Raw genomic sequence first — 20,052 nt, forward strand, 5'->3', positions numbered from 1 at the left:
CTGGTGCTAGAGTGGACATTCAGTACATAAGTATTGCCTGCCTCACTGACTCAGGAGTAGGTGACAACTAGGATGAAAACTATACCCAATTGGAAAAAGAGTTCGTGGGCTTTTTATACCTGTGATATAAAACTTAACATTTATAAAGACATCACTGAAATGCATTTACATCCCATGTAATGGGATTAAATGTGCAGTGCTCCCAAGAGTTTTGGGGCAAGCCCTACTTCCTAAGGTATTTCCTTCATGCAACTCAGAAATCCCAGATTATTCTATGGAAGTTCATTTATGGTAAATTAGAGAAGAAATTTTCACTGGTATTTTATCTCATTTATATTTCCAAGGAAATCTTTTACTACTGGGGACCAAAATGCAGTACTTATTTTATTTGTGCAGTTGTGTTATGACTGACATCATTTTTACAGACACATGAGATTTCTAGTTGATTAACCTCAAACTGTCAAAATCATAAGGAAAGCATTACTTATGTAGTGACAAAAAGGAATAAAGAAACATTCCTTTGCTAAACCATGACATGTGGGAAATCTTTGTTTTAATGCAGATGTTATAATTATCAACCTTAAAACATATTGATTTTCTTAAGCATGCAAAATAATTATCTTACATTTTAAATCTTTTTTTTTTCTCTAAGAAGCTGAAGGTAATAAAAGCTTGCAAACTAATATACATTGAAAAACGCAAGTGATCTTTGGGGAAAGTAAATAATCTGTTTCTTAATGCTGTTTCTTCACTCAGAACTAAGTTTCATTAAACAGAAATGACAAAAATGCATTTCCTCATCATAGAACGTATCTCACCCAGGACCTTTTATTTCCTTTACTTCTGTGGTACAGCTCCCAAGACTACTAAAAGAGAAGACACTGGGAAAGACTAGGACACTCCATGTGCATGGGAACTCTCTGAGTTCATCTTTTCATATATATGCATGCCTGCGTTTGTGTGTGTGTGTGTGTGTGTGTGTGTGTGTGTGTGTGTGTGTGTTCTATTGTATACTACAGTGGAATGATCTCCGGAATAGAGTACAGATATATGAATATCTTGTCTTTGATACACGGCAGAATACTATATGTTCCACTTTTACTCCCCGTTTTTTCACTTAGCAATATATCCCAAAGATCATCCATAGTAGTATATAGATCGTAATTCTTTTTAAAGTTGCACAGTATTCCATAGTGTGAACATACAATAATTTATTCAACATTTGAAGTTTACAAGTGGTGCCATGATAATCAGTCTTGCACATTTTTTTTTTTCATTTTTTGCCAGTGTGTTTTTTAGATAGATCTCTGAAAGTAGAACTGCAGACTCCACTGGTAAAATGCATGTGTTCATTTTGGTAGGTATTGCCAAACCAGCTAAATCTGAGAGTGCTTGCTTTCCCACAGTCTCAAAAAAGAATATGCTGTCAAATTTTCAGGTTTTTCCAGTCTGATAGTAGATAAATGAATATTCCAATGAGTTTCAGTTTGCAATTTTCTTATTATGAGAAAGCTGAACAGTTTTCTAATCATGAAAGGCTTGAGGTCAATTTCTAAGGTTAAGGTCCATTGCATTTCCTTTTTCTGTGAACTATGTATTTATTTAATAATGTTGTTAGCATTTATCTTCTTTGTTTTCAGGGGTTTTATATATTAGGGATATCAACTCTTTGTGATATAAGTTGCCATTATTTCCCGGTTTTTCATTTTTTTTTCTTTGCTTAAGTGTGTTTTGGCATACAAGAAATTTTCTTGTTAAAATTTTATGTAATTAAATTAAGTTAAATTAAATTAAAATATTTTGTTGGGGGCTTCCCTGGTGGCGCAGTGGTTGAGATTCTGCCTGCCAATGCAGGGGACACGGGTTCGTGCCCCGGTCCGGGAAGATCCCACGTGCCGCGGAGTGGCTGGGCCCGTGAGCCATGGCCGCTGAGCCTGCGCATCCGGAGCCTGTGCTCCGCAACGGGAGAGGCCACAACAGTGAGGGGCCCGCATACCGCAAAAAAAAAAAAAAAAATTATATATATTTATATATATATATAGTTGATTTTGGACTTTGTGTCATAATCAGTAAGATTTTCTCTTCTTCCAAATTGTAGAGAAAATTGTACATTTCTACTACCTGTACATTTCTTCTACTACCTGTATAATTTCACCTCTTTACATTCAATTCTCTAATGCAGTTAGGGTTTATAAATTGTAATTAAACCAATTTTATTGTTTTTTTTTCCTATAAGGACCTTCAATTTCATCAACACCTCCTATTAAAAAGAGTAATTTTCTCCTGAGATTTGAGATGCTGCTATTACTCTATTTGGAATTTCATATACAACCAGGCTATTTCTGGATTATCTATTCTGATTTATCCAGCTGTTTCTCTATTGATGCATTGATACCAGACTTTTTTAAATGCAGAGGTTTTATAGTATGCGTCACTGTTTAGTGGGGCTATACGCCTATCAATGCAGTGATTTTTTTTTTTTTTTTCTAGTAGGCTTTTTTTTTTTTTTTTGCGGTACGCGGGCCTCTCACTGTTGTGGCCTCTCCCGTTGCGGAGCACAGGCTCCGGACGCGCAGGCTCAGCGGCCATGGCTCACAGGCCTAGCCGCTCGGCGGCGTGTGGGATCTTCCCGGACCGGGGCACGAACCCGCGTCCCCTGCATCAGCAGGCGGACTCTCAACCACTGTGCCACCAGGGAAGCCCTCTAGTAGGCTTTTTTTCTTTTGAGTTCTTGCTTTTTTCCCAAATGAATTTTATAATCAGTTTAGTTCTAAAAATATAAAGCATCGACAACAAAACTGGTAAATAAGAATTGCATTAAGTTTATAAATTAGCATAGAGAAAACCAATGTCTTTATGATGTTCAGTCTTCCTATCCAAGAATATCATGTTATTTATTTATTTATTCAAGTCTAAATATATGCCTTTCAGGAATGTTTTATGGTTTTATCAGTTTTGGACATTGTTTATGCTATTTTTTAAAATTTAAAATTTTTTTATATCTGTATTGATTATTATTGCTTTACAATGTTGTGTTAGTTTCTGCTGTACAACAAAGTGAATCAGCTATATGTATACCTCTATCCCCTCCCTCATGAGCTTCCCTCCCACCCTCCCCATCCTACCTCTTTAGGTGGTCACAAAGCACCAAGCTGATCTCCCTATGCTAAACCACAGCTTACCACTAGCTGTTTTACACATGGTAGTGTATATATGTCAGTGCTACTTTCTCAATTCTGTTTATGCTATTTTAAGTGGCAAACATAAAAATAAAATTTTCCCTTTTATGTAAGATTCTAGTTCTTAAATTGATGTATATACATTTTGTTATACAGCTCATTATACTAAGGTAGTGACCATCAATTCCTATATTTAAGAATTTTTAATATGAATGGGGATTGTATTTTGTAAAATGTCTTTTTTAATGTAAATGTACTTTCTTTTTCTAGAAATATTTTCTTTGCTTAGCTTCCAAAACCTATTTCATTTCTCCTCCTGCCACCCTGGTTTTTCCTTTCTTCCAAGCCCTAAAATCTGTGTTCTTCAAAGTTGGGATGATTCGGAACTCATTCCTCTATCTTCTTACCTATCTGCTCTCTCTCCTTAAGGGATCTTGTCCAGGCTCCTGTCCAGGCATCTATACACTGATAACTATCAAATAACTATCTGGAAGCCTTAGATTAATATATCCATCTACTTACACATCTTCTTCCCTTACATATCTAATAGCTATTTTAAACTAGACTAAATTCTCGACTTTCTTCATCTCAGAACTGCTTCTCACTCCAGTGTCCTCCTCTCAGTTATATTTCAACAAACACTTAGATGGGGCATACTATGTTCCAGACACTATTCTAAGTGATTTATTAACTACTAACTCATCTAACCCTCATAATAACCCTGTGAGGTAGTTACTATTACCATGCTCATTTTATCAATGGGGAGACGAGGCATGGAGAACTCAGATGGCTTGTCCAGTATTCCAGTTAGCGAGAGAAAGCTCTAAGGTTAGTGGGCAGTTAGACTGCAGAGTGCTTTTTACCATCATACAATGAATTATTCTGCTTGTCCAGACCAGTGAACTTGGAGTTATCCTTGACTCTTCTGTTCCTTTTGAACCCCACAAATACTGTACTACCAAGTCTAATGACTTTCTTCAAGACAGATCCAGAATCTGAACACTCTTTACCTCATTCATTCTGAACACCTTGAGTTAAACCACCATAATTTCTTGCCAATAATATTAAAATTAAATATTAAAATATTAAAATAAACTAGTTCCCTGCCTCTTACGCTTTTTGCTTCTATAGTATATTCTCCACATGGCTTCTATTGTCCCATTTAAAACATATGTCAGATCTCGTCTGTTCTCTGCTCAAAACCCTCATGGTTTTCCCAAATTGAATAGCAGAAGTCCAAAGTTTCTAAAATGACTTGTCTTCTACTTGACCCAGCTTTGTTAATCTCATCATGCTTTCTATGGCATCCTTATGGTGCCTTGAATACACCAACTACTCTGTCAACTCAGAGCCTTACAACTGGTTTACCCTCTGTCCAATATACCCTCTCCCTAGATGTCTGCATTTTGCTTTCAAATTCCTTTCAATTCTATACTCATAGGTCATCTTCTGAAAAAGATCTTTCTTAAATATCTTTTATTAAAATAAAAATTTCACTCATCAATCTCATCTGGTTTTTTAAAATAGCATTAATCATCATCCGAAATTTTATATATGTATATTTTATATATATATAAAATATATATAATTTATTTACAACATACCCCAATTAGGGATTTTAAGGTTTTTTTTTTTTTTTGCGGTACGTGGGCCTCTCACTGTTGTGGCCTCTCCTGCTGCGGAGCACAGGCTCCGGACGCGCAGGCTCAGCGGCCATGGCTCACGCACCCAGCCGCTCCGCGGCATGTGGGATCTTCCCGGACCGGGGCACAAACCCGTGTCCCCGCCACCGGCAGGCGGACTCTCAACCACTGCGCCACCAGGCAAGCCCGATTTTAAGTTTTTTACTGTTAGATCTTCAGTACCTGAAAAGGTACTTGGGAACCAAATAAGCGCTCAGTAATTATTAGCTGAATGTAAGTAATGTATAAGTAAGTAATATGCATGGTTCCCTTAGCTTAATTGATTAATAGCTCTTCTCATGGAGCATTCCACAGTGCTAATGTTCCGTGGAGCACTATTTAGGAAACTGAGTTAAGTATTAAACATGGTGTTTTATTTGAACTTGAGGGGAAGCTTACCAGTTTCTATTTTGCTTTGATTGTTGACTAGCTAAATGATGATATTGAATTAAGACAGTTTTCTCCTGCGTCTGTTTACTTGTGTCCCAACTGCATCTAGAATATATTCCTTTAACTTTATCCAAACTCAACCTCTGTGTGTTTTACAGAAGAGATAACCCTCAAATATAGGTCTCCTATTCTTTTCTGCTTATCTTCAACATATTCACCAGGATTGGGTAATAGATTTCAACTTGTCATCCAACTAATAGATTCATTTGAGGCCAAGAAGAATTAAAGTGTTGTGGTAGTTTAAGTGGCTTAGTCAGGGCTCAGGTAGAGTGTCTTTGATAAGTCAAGATTGCCTAGGGTCAGGAAGGGTGAGTGACAATGAGTGACACACATCTTTCATGTTTGAATTACAAGGTAAGTTCCTGAGAGAAATTATTCACTTAAAAATAATGTATTTACTATCTAACATAAAACACTGTTAGTATAGTGCCTATAATAGATACTCCATACATATTTGTTGTTTACATGATTATTCTGTGAATGCTAAAGAAACGTTTATTTGTATCCTGAGCATGAATCTCATCCCTCTGTTTCCTAGGCAAATTTTTCCTTTTTAAGAGTAAAAGATCATTAATTCCTAATATATTCTAGATAAATCTTTCTGTGGCACCCAAATGTCACCTATCTATATATCATGAAATAGAGTTCTACAAGTTATCATATGAGAGAAAAGCATCTCTTTTATCTGTATACCTTTCTTGTGCAAAATAAAAATAATTTATATTTTTTGGGGGGTAACAGTGTTATAATACTCCTCAAAATAATTTATAAAACACTGCTAACATCCAGTAGCGCAGTGTGAATTCTTGTTGAACTCAATAGGAGTCCACTTACCATTTTCCTAACTGATGAAATCATGCTGCTAACAGGAATAAGAAAAGATACAAGTGAAGAGTTTACAATGCCTAATTTTTAAAAGAAAGTTCCCACCAGGTTGCCTCATTCTCAAAACAAAAACACACTGTACCAAACAATACAGGTACATGATGATGTTTCACTATATTTCCAATAGTCAGTACTTGACCTCTAGGGTAGTGATTTGAAGCAAGTGAAAAGCACTCAATTTCAAAGCATTTACCAAACTTCAACATGAAATTAGACTTTTTTGTGTATGTGTATGTAATTGTTTCTTCTCTGGGTTCTCAGCCTGCTTGTTGTTTTTGATGTTTTTTTTTTTAACAAAATCCATTTAACCAAGCATAGCCATATTTACAGACCTTGTTTCTATAGTCTCTGGGGGTTTAATTGTTCTTACCTCAAAAAAACAAATCATGCACCACCATCAATGAATGCCTGAACAATGGTTGGTAATTATATTTTTACCATTTCTCCTTTTTATTAAGTTCATCAATCCATCAAATCTGTCAGCTTAGCCATTAGGAACCTGATCTAGAAGCTTTCATGTCTAGATAAGAAAATTCATGAGTGTGGTAGTATTTGGCCGGCAGCAGGGTGTAGTGCAGGCCTAAATTAGGTGAGCTGTGAGAAGCATAAGGAATTTGATGTTAGTCATATCTGATAAAGCTACCTTCAAATCCCAGCTTTGTTATTTATTACATGACTTAACTTCTTCAGTCTCAGTTTCTTTATCCATAAAATGGAGAGAAAGGTAGGTAGCTTATAGAATTGTTATTTCTAAAGGAATACTTGGCATATTAGAAGGAAATCTGTAGACAGATATAAGCCAATTACATTCTAATTTAAATAAATAGTGTGCCTTGTTTTAATATGCTACCATTTTTGTATCAAGTTATCAGTACCTCCTCCATGTTCTTTTCTAGTACTGTGATATGCAGAAATAAGCATAGAGAAGTCTACACATAAAGCATTACGGGAATGCTTGACTATTAGAATATCTTTGTTGCTTTCTAATAAATTCTTCACATATGCCATGAAAATGTTCTTTCACATATGTAAATCAAACTATGTCACCTACTTGCTCAGAATTATTCAGTGGTTCCCATTCATCCATGCTAAAGAATAAATTATATACTGACTGAAAATCTAACTACAAATTTCTACTCCTCTCTCATTTCAGCATCATATTCCAGCAACATTGCTTTCTTGATAAACTCATCTACCTCAAATTCAACTCTCATGAAGTCTCTTCTGACATACTAGGCAAATATAAGTTTTTCTTTTACACTCTTACTCCATTTAAAGCAATTAATATCTTGTAAACAAGCATCTATATGAGTGGATGAAATGTGACTCCAAGACCCAGTGATGGGATGGTCACAGATGCAACTTATGAGGGTTGCCTAATTTGCAAAACTAGGGCCAAATGGGTAAGCTTAGTAGAACCAACCTTGCTGCACTAATAACATCTAAGGGGGAATAACACCTTGGGTCTAGCTAGTTTACATACAGCTAATCATAAACTCCTAAATGCATGGGCCTTGTCTTTCATGGTTATATACTTAGCACCTGTAGGCAGACAATAAGATATGTCTCCACGCTTTTAAAACAGGAAATATTCAAAATACTGACCATACCAACCAAGTATATGTGAGGAACACAGGGGAACTGGAATGCTCCCATACTGTCGATGGGAATGCATTTGAGTACAGTCATTCATTTTAGAATACGAAACCATATGTTCATGTAAAGGATTTTATGTACATGTTCATAGTAAGTTTATCTGTGAGAGGCAAACTGGAAACCACAAAACACCATCCTTTAACAGATGAATACCAGTGAAATAATGGTATATCCAAACCGTATATTTATCAGGAAAAAAGTGAATTATTCACATCAGCAACTTAGATGATTCTCAAAGTAACTATGCCTGGAGATAAAAGAAGACAAGCACATTAAGGCTCCAATGATATAAAAGTCTAGAAAACACTAACTAATTAAATGGGGAGAAAAGTCAGTCAATAGTAATTGCCTGAAAGTCCTGGGAGAGATGTCAGAAGGTAGATATGGCAGTGATGGATGTTTGTTATGATGATGGTTCCATGGCTTTACAAGTATTAAAACTTACCAAGCTGTGCATTTTAGGTATGTTCTGTTCAGTGCATACCAACTATATAGCTAATTAAATTTCAATAGAAATTGACTTCACATAAAAATCTTAATCTCTTTGCTAAATCTCATTTTCAATAGAACTCTGGCAACCACACATTAACCCCATCACCTCTCCTTGCCCATGGGAGGGAATCTGTAGCAGTAGCAGTGAAGACTGGTGAGCAGTGAAAGGTGTTTCCACTTAAGTTATCCAGGGAATCTGCCTGGGTCCTAAAATTCACATGCCTGAACTACACGATTTCCACTCTCATTCCCCATTGTTTTCACGATTTCCACTCTCATTCCCCATTGTTTTCACAGCAATGGCCTTGAGATAAACTATTTGCAGATGCTACGTGATTCCTAAAACCTTTACATTATTCAGTCTGACACTGACTGGGGGCTCAGGAGGAGAGAAACAGCTCTGGAACTCCTGAGAATTTCTTCAAAAACCTTATCCTAAACAGTCACAGTCACTGGAACATTTGTGGATGAAACTTTAGAAAAGGCTCATCCCTTCTTGTTTGTCTCTCACTCCCGATTAATTCCATGAGTGTTTCTGTATGAAATATCGTTCCCACCTGATATGCAAAATACAGACCATACCAACCAAGTACTTGTGAGGAACAGGAACACACCTACCACTTTGTGCACATTATGGCACAGGGCTCTTTTCCGGCTGGACCTAGAGAATTTCTTCTCTTGAACAGTACTGGGGGCATGATGTGACATCCCATGTGAAAAGGAGAACCATTCATGCTGCTCCAAAAATCACCGGTGGTTCTCACAACTGTCCTCATCTCAGGGTGACCTCAGGACCCACCAAAAATCCTGACATTCAGGACTCAACATTAGTCCCACAGAGCCCTGCAGTCTACCCTAGGTGGCCTTGGACAACAAATTGGACCGAAACTGGAGTGAAAACTATTCTCTTCCAGATGCTATTCTCACTGAGGTATACAAAGTTTGGAACACTCACAAAACCTGCACGTCATCATCCTGACAGTCCAATTTGGTTCTCAACACCAGTCTGACAGTGAACAAACCCCAAGATGAAAGGTGGCTTAAATAATAGTCTTTATTATGGTATAGAGCAGAGCAAACTGAGGCAGATATTCCTAAACAGAGTGACTTGGACCTATCAAAACCTATCCTGAGCACGATATGAGACAATGCCATCAAAGAAGTTGAAGCTCTGTGAGCCACCAGCAGAACCCAGACTGGATTCCCATGGTCAAAGCTGCTTTGGTCCTGACAGGACCAAAAAGAATGACAACACCCAAGTGCTCAGGCTATTGATGCATTTCTAAGGGGATAAGAGGGCACAAAGGTCTACCTATCCTGATCATACTGAGGTGACTGGTGCCAAGTATGGGGATCTGCCACTTGGGAGAGGTAAGAAACACACAGTGACATTAAGTCAGAAAGTACAGCATAGCTCCTTAAAAGCTTCCTACGAACCTGGTACTCATGGGCAATCTGCACACTAAGGCTGTTCAGATGTATGGCATTCAACTTCCAGCTGATGACTCCCTCACAGAGCCTATTCAGTATGATGTGTATTAACTAAGGAGACAGCTCATTCACTGCTCTCCTCGTCTCATTTGAAGGCCTTTCTCCAGTATGAACTTTCTGGTGATGAATGAGGTTAGACCTTCAGCTGAAAGCTTTCTTACATTCACTGCGCTCATAGTGTCTGTCTGGGCTGTTAAGTTTCTGGTGCTCAGTCAGAGCAGACCTTTGACAGAAAACGTTTCCACATTGACTGCACTGCTGAGGCTTTTCTGTGATGTGAACTTTGTGGCGTTGAGTAAGCTGGGTGCTTTGGCTAAAGAATTCTTCACATTTAGTGCACTCGTGGTTTTTCTCCATTGTGAACTCTGGTGCTTAATAAGAGTAGAGCTTTGGCTAAAACGTTTCCCACATTCACTACACTTATAAGCCTTTGCTCCAGTGTGAACTCACTGGTGTGAAATGAGACTAGAGTTTTGGCTAAAATGGTTCCCACATTCACTGCACTCATAAGTCTTTGCTACAGTGTGAATTCTCTGATGGACTTTAAGGTGGGAGCTTCGCCTAAATAACTTTCCACATTCACTACACTCATAAGGCCTTTCCCTGGTGTGAATTCTTCTATGTTTAATGAGACTGGAGATGTATCTAAAGACATTCCCACATTCACTGCACTCATAGGGCCTCTCTCCAGTGTGGATTCTCTGGTGCTGAACAAGCATGTGTTTACAGCTGAAGGCTCTCCTGCATTCTTCACATTCATAAGGCCTTTATCCCGTGTGGACTCTGAGGTGCTGAACAAGTTTGCTTTTAGTGGTGAAGGTTTTCCCACATTCACTGCACTCATAAGGCTTGACTCCATTGTGAATTCTCTGGTGCACAATAAGTTGAGAGCTTTGGCTAAAGAACTTCCCACATTCTCTACACTCATAAGGCCTTTCCCCTGTGTGAATTCTTCTATGAGTAATGAGGCTGGAGTTGCATCTAAAGACTTTACCACATTCACTGCACCCATAAGGCCTTTCTCCATTGTGGATTCTCTGGTGCTTAAATAGTATGGGTTTACAGGTGAAGGTTTTCCCACATTTGCAGCATTCATAAGGCCTCTCTCCAATGTGTACTCTGGTGCTGAGTCCAAGCCTGGACTTTTGGCAGAAGGCTTTCCTACATTCATGGCACTTATACTGCCTTTGTCCATTGTGAGAGGCCTCCATACACTCGGTGTCCTTTTGTGGAGTGACCTGGTGCTGGAGAAGGCCAGAGGTACCAGGGAAATCCTTCCCAAACTCCTGGCATGTGAAAGACTTCTTGCATGCACGGACTGTGTGGCTCTTCATAAAGGTCTTACCCACGTCTCTTCTAAAGAGTTTCTCTCCACTGTGCTGGTGAAAGTTCACACCTGTCCCACACAGTTTCTGACCAGGGTTTGTGCCAAGGTCCTCAGCTAGATGCAAACCACCTTCTAAGTACAGGCAGAAACCTCTGCCAGGGATAGGACTGCAGGGTGGACAAGTCTGTCTTTGAAGTATTTATTGGTGGCACTTCTACAGAAACTTTCTGCTCAGAAAGTGTCTCCTCATCCTCTGCTCTATGCCAACACCCAGGTGAAAGACACAGGAGGGGGTGGAACACACAGAGGAGCTGGGGCCCACAACTCACTCCTCTGGGAATGGTTTTCACCAGGGCCTTGGCTGCTGGTGACACGTGTGCTGTGTGGAAAGGTGTGTCCGGGCACAGGAAAATCTGACTGTCACTGAGTAGCTATGTTCAAGGACTATTTTAAGGATAGGTGGGGAATTCATGACACGTTAAGGTAGGCCAATACTGGAGAGCACATGAGAGTGAGGATGGAGAACACCACTAAAGAGTGGAAGACAGACAGGTGAGGGATAATCCTGGGTTCGAATTCAGAGTTGAAATGACAGAATGAGCAAAGTATGAAGAATGGGTAGGAAAGATAGAAGTGAGGCACACAGTCACTGTCCTTGGCCCTAAAACATTGTGGGGCACAGGACGTGTTCCTGATATGATCTGAACCCAGCCATGATACCACTTCTTCCTCCTGATGCCAATCACCAAGGCAGGTCCCACTTTGGGTCTCTCTAGCTGTGCCTGGAGTCATGTCCACTCTGTCACATACCCAGGGTTCACCTCCCAGCTCCAGTTGGAAAACGACATGGGACCTAAAAGATGAAGGTCTCAGCCTTGGCAACCACAGCACAGCCGACAAGGAAGCAGTAATAGAGATGTGGTCACTGTCTAACCAGTGACGCAACAAGTGGCAAAGGTCTCCAGGATCACATCATGGTACAGGAGTCTCTGGGCCTCATCAAGAAGCCTCCATTTCTCCTGGGAAAAAGTACACAGCCACGTCCTCAAAGGTCACAGAGCCCGGTGCAGAGTTCGTAAGTGGTTCTGCTGAACGTGGAACCTGAATCGGACCCATCAGTGCAGCCCTCCCAGCACAGTCTGTGGGCGAAGCAGGGGCCCAGGCCCGGTGGCCCCTGTCCCAGCCCGGAGACAGAGTCAGGGCGGATGCCACCCACACCGAGCCTCAGACCCCCCTCAGAGCAGCCAGCACAGCGCCCTCCTGGCTCCCTGACCTCACGCCGGCCCAGGGCTGCAAAGCTCACCACCGGTAAACACACCCGAGTTTACAAAATGTCGCCTACCGTCCACGCTGGAAAACCCTCCCACCTTGCTGATTTTTAATGTAAGTCCTATTTAAACGGACAAAATGGAAAAAAAAAAAAACTCATATATACACACTCTGTATGTAATCAAAGAATTTTACGTGTAAACAAGTAGTTGATGAAAGTATAGCTCATGGTCTCAATGACACTTTGCTACAGAGTGAGAACTGTAAAGCCCATCATCATCTCTAAGACTGCATTCCCAATGTGTTAATAGAATAAGGTTCAGTAGAACACGGACTTGAAACCCTAATGACCTGGAAATGTGGTTTCAAAAGAATTTTCCTCCATTTAATAGAATAAACTTTGGATTTCCAATGGATCAAATAGCAGATCTCTTTCAATTTTTGTTTCCTTCCCTGATATCAAGGTCCTTACAAGTGTGTGTGTGTGTGTGTGTGTGTGTGTGTGTGTGTGTGTGTGTGTGTGTGTGTGTGTGTGTGGTTACTAGGTATATTTCAGGAGGTCCTCTCTGGCCTGCTCATATTTGTATGTTTCTTTCTCTAGAGTGTCCCAAATAAATACTATGGGCAGGGCAGGTACATACGCTTGTCTGGAATGCCTTGAGCTATGTGGAGGTGATGGCTTTGGTTTGTATTGTGGTTAAGGGATAGGGCTGAAGGGAACATTCTCACGTGTGGATGAGGGTTTGCATGGTTTGATCTTACCTCTGGGTGCCACAGGAAGGAACACCAGACTTCCTTACACAGGGCAAGAAGGGATAAAGGAGGGGTGGGTCCTGAAAGCTGTCAGAAGCCAAACATCAAAAATGGAGTCAGACTCTTTAGGACACGAGTTGATCATTTAATGAAACTTTTGATTTGCAGTGTTTCCTCAGATTGTCCACCAATGATTTTTCTCCTTTTCTTTCTGCTTTTCCAAACTCAAAAAGCATCTGATAAAAGATAATGATATGCTTCTCTCTCAATTTCTGTCCATATTGCATATAAGAATGAAATCAGTTTCCCAAATCTTAGTTACAATTGTCTGTTCAGTGTTTTTCTTCACCACTCAATTATAAGCTCCCAGGAATGGCATTTGGTTTTTGTACCACTGTCATATGGTTGGTATCCAAAAAGATCCATTAGATGAGTTATGGATATAGCATATCTTAGTTACTCACTACATGGAAAAGTTCCTAAGTGAATTTGACTTGAGAATGAAGAATACTCTTAAAAATCAAAAGCACAATGCAATAACAAAACAAAATACACAGTTTTGCTCTTTATATCCTATGTTGTCTTTGACAAGGCATTTAAAATCCTCAAACCTCATTTTCCTAACCTGCAAAATGAGGAAGTACTTTCTCTGAAAACCTGTGAACATTTTTTTCCAAGATTTTGTCTCTGGAGGGAATCCAAATGATAAATTATTGCTTAAATATTAATAGAACTTTGTCATTCCTTCACCTGAATAGTCATTTTCTATTGATAAGTAATGATAACAACCTGAGGGTTTTAAGCTCAAAGGGTGGATATACAATACATTGTAAGAGGGGAGTAGACTGGCACTCCACCTAAAATTGAGTTCCATCCACTTAAATGAGAGGTCCTCTGTGCCCTCTTAAATGGTGCTTCAATATCATCACTTATGCACATCAACAAACATCACAGAATAATTAGGGAGAGTAGAAATCATTATAATGTCAGCCCTTCCTATTATAGAACTGTAACCACTCAATATGGAACTGCCTAAAGCAATTGCTGAATGCAGTACATGCAACTGTATCTTCTTCGGAGGCCACAGAACCATCTTACTGTAGCCTGCAGGTTTCACACAAGGCCCTTTCCTCAATTAGGATTTAATCACCCTGGAGAGCAGCTGAGAATTTCAATCATTTTTTTTTTCCAAGTTCCCATCAATCTTGTCTATTGAAGTAACTTGATTTTTTTTCTTCCTCTACAAGAATGCTAAATCTTCTTGGTGGAGGAAAATGATGGGGGGAAATAAAGTGAAAGAAACTAATTTTTATGGGATATGTAAATGAAACTCCTAAATAATTGTTTTAAACCACTCCATTATACCTATACCTTAATACCTTGGGGACAGGAAGGAGTCCCTTTAAGGGCCACATTTCTTATTACTTACGGCAGCAATTTGGACCAAATTTGCCATTAAGGTCTGAAGTCAACACATACTATGGTTAAGAGCTAGGGATTTAGAGACACATGGCTCTGGTTTCAAATCCCAGCTCCACCACTTATGAACCACATAACGTATATTTACTTACCATCCTTGAGACTCAATTTCCTTATACCTAAGAATGGAAAGTAATAGTAGCTACTTCAGATGAAGACTGAAAGTTAAATGCAGGCAATGATCTCAAGTACCTAGAACAGTTCCTGGCACATAATAATATTTTAAAATGGTAGCTATCTTTTTTGTGAATTTTTGAATTTTATTTTATTTTTTATACAGCAGGTTCTTATTAGTTATCTATTTTATACATATCAGTGTATACATGTCAATCCCAATCTCCCAATTCATCACATCACCACCACCACCACCACCACCTCCACTTTCCCCCCTTGGTGTCCATATGTTTGTGCTCTACTTCTGTGTCTCAGTTTCTGCCCTGCAAATCAGTTCATCTGTACCATTTTTTCTAGGTTCCACGTATATGCGTTAATATATGATGTTTGTTTTTCTCTTTCTGACTTCACTCTGTATGACAGTCTCTAGATCTATCCACATCCCCGCAAATGACCCAATTTCATTCCTTTTTATGGCTGGGTAATATTCCATTGTATATGTGTACCACATCTTTATCCATTCATCTGTTGATGGGCATTTAGGTTGCTTCCATGACCTGACTATTGTAAATATTGCTGCAGTGAACATTGGGGTGCATGTGTCTTTTTGAATTATGGTTTTCTTTGGGTATATGTCCAGTAGTGGGATTGCTGGTTCATATGGTAATTCTATTTTTAGTTTTTTAAGGAACCTCCATACTGTTCTCCATAGTGGCTGTGTCAATTTACATTCCCACCTACAATCCAAGAGGGTTCCCTTTTCTCCACACCCTCTCCAGCTCTGATGATTCCCATTCTGACTGGTGTGAGGTAATATCTCATTGTAGTTTTGATTTGCATTTCTCTAATAATTAGTGATGTTGAGCAGCTTTTCATGTGCTTCTTGGCCATCTGTATGTCTTCTTTGGAGAAATATCTATTTAGGTCTTCTGCCCATTTTTGGATTTGGTTGTTTTTTTGTTATTGAGCTGCATGAGCTGTTTATGTATTTTGGACATTAATCCTTTGTCTGTTGATTTGTTTGCAAATATTTTCTCCCATTCTGAGGTTTGTCTTTTCATCTTGTTTGTAGTTTCCTTTGCTTTGAAAAAAGCTTTAAGTTTCCTTAGGTCAAATTTGCTTATTTTGGTTTTTATTTCCATTACTCTAGGAGGCAGATCAAAAAACATCTTGCTGTGATTTATGACAAAGAGTGTTCTTCCTATGTTTTCCTCTAAGGGTTTTTTAGTGTCCAGTCTTACATTTAGGTCTCGAATCCATTTTGAGTTTTTTGTGAATGGGGTTAAGGAGTGTTCTAATTTCATTATTTTACATGTACCTGTCCAGTTTTCCCAGCACCACTTATTGAAGAGACTGTCTTTTCTCCATTGTATATCCTTGTCTCCTTTGTCATAGATTAGTTGACCATAGGTGCGTGGGTTTATCTCTGGGCTTTCTATCTTGTTCCATTGATCTATATTTCTGTTTTTCTGCCAGTACCATATTGTCTTGATTACTGTAGCTTTGTAGTATAGCCTGAAGTCAGGGAGTCTGATTACTCCAGCTCCGATTTTTTCCCTCAAGACTGCTTTGGCTATTCGGGGATCTTGTATCTCCATACAAATTTTAAGATTTTTTGTTCTAGTTCTGTAAAAAATGCCATTGATAATTTGATAGGGATTGCATTGAATCTGTAGATTGATTTGGGTAGTATAGTCATTTTTACAATATTGATTCTTCCATTCCAGGAACATGGTATATCTCTCCATCTGTTGGTATCATCTTTAATTTCTTTCATCAGTGTCTTATAGTTTTCTGCATACAGATCTTTTGTCTCCCTAGGTAGGGGTATTCCTAGGTATTTTATTGTTTTTGTTGCAATGGTAAATGGGAGTGTTTCCTTAATTTCTCTTTCAGACTTTTCATCATTAGTATATAGGAATGCAAGAGATTTCTGTGCATTAATTTTGTATCCTGCAACTTTACCAAATTCATTGATTACCTCTGGTAGTTTTCTGGTGGCAGCTTTAGGATCCTCTATGTATAGTATCTTGTCATCTGTAAACAGTGACAGTTTTACTTCTTCTTTTCCGATTTGGATTCTTTTTATTTCTTTTTCTTCTCTAATTGCTGTGGCTAAAACTTCCAAAACTATGTTGAATAATAGTGGTGAGAGTGGGCAACTTTGTCTTATTCATGATCTTAGAGGAAAAGTTTTCAGTTTTTCACCATTGAGAATGATGTTTGCTGTAGGTTTGTCATATATGGCCTTTATTATGTTGAGGTAGGTTCCCTCTATGCCTACTTTCTGGAGAGTTTTTATCATACATGGGTGTTGAATTTTGTCAAAAGCTTTTTCTGCATGTATTGAGATGATCGTATGGATTTTATTCTTCAATTTGTTAATATCGTGTATCACATTGATTGATGTGCATATATTGAAGAATCCTTGCATCCCTGGGATAAATCCCACTTGATCATGATATATGATCCTTTTAATGTGTTGTTGGATTCTGTTTGCTCTTATTTTGTTGAGGATTTTTGCATATATGTTCATCAGTGATATTGGTCTGTAATTTTCTTTTTTTGTAGTCTCTCTGTCTGATTTTCGTATCAGGGTGACGGTGGCCTCATAGAATGAGTTTGGGAGTGTTCCTTCCTCTGCAATTTTTTGGAAGAATTTGAGAAAGGTGGGTGTTAGCTCTTCTCTAAATGTTTGATAGAATTCACCTGTGAAGCCATCTGGTCCTGGACTTTTGTTTGTTGGAAGATTTTTAATCACAGTTTCAATTTCATTACTTGTGATTGGTCTGTTCATATTTTCTATTTCTTCCTGGCTCAGTCTTGGAAGGTTATACCTCTCTAAGAACTTGCCCATTTTTTCCAGGTTGTCCATTATGTTGGCGTAGAATTGCTTGTTGTAGTCTCTTATGATGCTTTGTATTTCTACGGTGTCCATTGTAACTTCTCTTTTATAATTTCTAATTTTATTAATTGCATCCTCTCCCACTTTTTCTTGATGAGTCTGGCTAAAGGTTTATCAATTTTGTTTATCTCCTCAAAGAACCAGCTTTTAGTTTTATTGATCTTTGCTGTTGCTTTCTTTGTTTCTACTTCATTTATTTCTGCTCTGATCTTTATGATTTCTTTCCTTCTACTGACTTTAGGTTTTGTTTGTTCTTCTTTCTCTAGTTCCTTTAGGTGGAAGGTTAGATTGTTTATTTGAGATTTTTCTTGTTTTGTGAAGTAGGCTTGTATTGCTATAAACTTCTCTCTTAGAACTGCTTTTGCTGCATCCCATATGTTTTGGATTGTTATGTTTTTGTTGTAATTTGTCTCTAGGTATTTTTTGATTTCCTCTTTGATTTCTTCAGTGATCTGTTGCTTATTTAGTAACGTATTCTTTAGCCTCCATTTGTTTCTGTTTCTTACATTTTTTCCCTATAATTAATTTCTAATTTCATAACATTGTGGTAGGAAAAGATGCTTGATATGATTTCAATTTTCTTAAATTTACCAAGGCTTGATTTCTGACTCAAGATGTGATCTATCCTGGAGAATGTTCCCTGAGCACTGTAGAAGAAAGTGTAATCTGCTGTTTTTGGATGGAATGTCCTGTAATATCAATTAAATCTATCTGGTCTATTGTGTCATTTAAAGTTTGTGTTTTCTTATTAATTTTCTGTCTGGATGATCTGTCCATTGGTGTAAGTGAGGTGGTAAAGTCCCCCACTATTATTGTGTTACTGTCGATTTCCTGTTTTATAGCTGTTAGCATTTGCCTATGTATTAAGGTGCTCCTATGTTGGGTGCATATATATTTATAACTGTTATATCTTCTTCGTGGATTGATCTCTTGATCATTACATAGTGTCCTTCCTTGTCTCTTGTAACATTCTTTATATGAAAGTCTATTTTATCTGATATGAGTATTGTTACTCCAGCTTTCTTTTGATTTCCATTTGCATGGAATATCTTTTTCCATCCCCTCATTTTCAGTCTGTATGTGTCCCTAGATCTGAAGTGGGTCTCTTGTATACAGCATATATATGGTTCTTGTTTTTGTATACATTCAGCGAGCCTGTGTCTTTTGGTTGGAACATGTAATCCATTCATGTTTTTGGTAATTATCGATATGTATGTTCCTGTTATCATTTTCTTAATTGTTATTGGTTTGTTTTTGTAGTTCCTTTTTTTCTCTTGTGTTTCCCACTTAGAGAAGCTCCTTTAGCCTTTGTTGTAGTGCTGGTTTGGTGGCGCTGTATTCTCTTAGCTTTTGCTTGTCTGTAAAGCTTTTGATTTCTCCGTCCAATCAGAATGAGATCCTTGCCGGGTAGAGTAATCTTGGTTGTAGGTTATTCCCTTTCATCACTTTAAATATATCGTACCACTCCTTTCTGGCTTGTAGAGCTTCTGCTGAGAAATCAGCTGTTAACCTCATGGGAGTTCCCTTGTCTGTTATTTGTTGTTTTTCCCTAGTTGCTTTCAATAATTTTTCTTTGTCTTTAATTTTTGTCAATTTGATTACTGTGTGTCTCGGCATGTTTCTCCTTGGGTTTATCCTGCCTGGGATACTCTCCATTTCCTGGACTTGTGTGGCTATTTCCTTTCCCATGTTAGGGAAGTTTTTGTCTATAATCTCTTCAAATATTTTCTTGGATCCTTTCTCTCTCTCTTCTCCTTCTGGGACCCCTATAATATGAATGTTGTTGAGTTTAATATTGTCCCAGAGGTCTCTTAGGCTGTCTTCATTTCTTTTCATTCTTTTTTCTTTATTCCGTTCCATGGCAGTGAATTCCACCATTTTGTCTTCCAGGTCACCTACCTGTTCTTCTGCCTCAGTTATTCTGCTATTGCTTCCTTCTAGTGTATTTTTTCCATTTCAGTTATTGTATTGTTCATCTCTGTTTGTTTGATTCTTCTAGGTCTTTGTTAAACATTTCTTGCATCTTCTTGATCTTTGCCTCCATTCTTTTTCCAAAGTCCTGGATCAACTTCACTATCATTATTCTGAATTCTTTTTCTGGAATGTTGCTTATCTCCACTTCATTTAGTTGTTTTTCTGGCATTTTATCTTGTTCCTTCATCTGGTACAAAGTCCTCTTCCTTTTCATTTTGTCTTTCTCTGAAGGTGGTTTTCCTTCCACAGGCTGCCGAATTGTATTTCTTCTTGCTTTTGCTCTCTGCCCTCTGGTGGATAAGGCTATCTAAGAGGCTTGTGATGGGAGGGACTTGTGGTGGGTAGAGCTGGGTGTTGCTCTGGTGGGCAGAGCTCAGTAAAACTTTAACCTGCTTG

The 20,052-nt window shown here is 38.5% G+C and overlaps 1 protein-coding gene across 15 annotated transcripts in view; it reads left to right on the plus strand.

Annotated features, from left to right (window-relative positions):
• Positions 1 to 20,052, plus strand: part of LOC307185259 (uncharacterized protein) — a 1,189,055-nt gene that overhangs the window by 793,618 nt on the left and 375,385 nt on the right. The gene's annotated exons all lie outside the window — the stretch shown is intronic.

This window comes from Stenella coeruleoalba (assembly GCF_951394435.1).
Source record: "Stenella coeruleoalba genome assembly, chromosome: 4".
Classification (NCBI taxonomy): domain Eukaryota; kingdom Metazoa; phylum Chordata; class Mammalia; order Artiodactyla; family Delphinidae; genus Stenella; species Stenella coeruleoalba.